General features: G+C 45.0%; 1 protein-coding gene across 1 annotated transcript in view; it reads right to left on the reverse strand.

Annotated features, from left to right (window-relative positions):
- Nucleotides 1-333, reverse strand: part of LOC119586374 (calpain-C-like) — a gene marked incomplete at its 5' end in the record, with an annotated part of 17,952 nt that overhangs the window by 6,313 nt on the left and 11,306 nt on the right.

Consider the following 333-nt stretch of genomic DNA (forward strand, 5'->3'; position numbering starts at 1 on the left):
AGTATAGAGAAACTAAACAGACTTATTAGAGGAGAAATCGTAAGTAACGCCTCTCACCAGAGAACCCCACGTGAACCTCACGTTTGATGGGATCAGAGCATAGAAAAAATGGCAAATATGAGGTCGGAAATAAGTCGGGTGTAAAAAGTTACTTAATGATGAAAAAAGTAGATAAAGCTACAGAATGAACAAGAAGATTGTGAATGGCACCAGTCAGGCACAGTCGGTCACGGTTGCTTTCGTCCCGGGAGCGGCCCCACCCACGCCCGCTGTTCATGACAAGGACTCGTAAAGGAGGATAATCATACGTTGTTCACGCAGCATAAAGGCTGT

Source organism: Penaeus monodon, chromosome 21 (assembly GCF_015228065.2).
Source record: "Penaeus monodon isolate SGIC_2016 chromosome 21, NSTDA_Pmon_1, whole genome shotgun sequence".
Lineage (NCBI taxonomy): Eukaryota > Metazoa > Arthropoda > Malacostraca > Decapoda > Penaeidae > Penaeus > Penaeus monodon.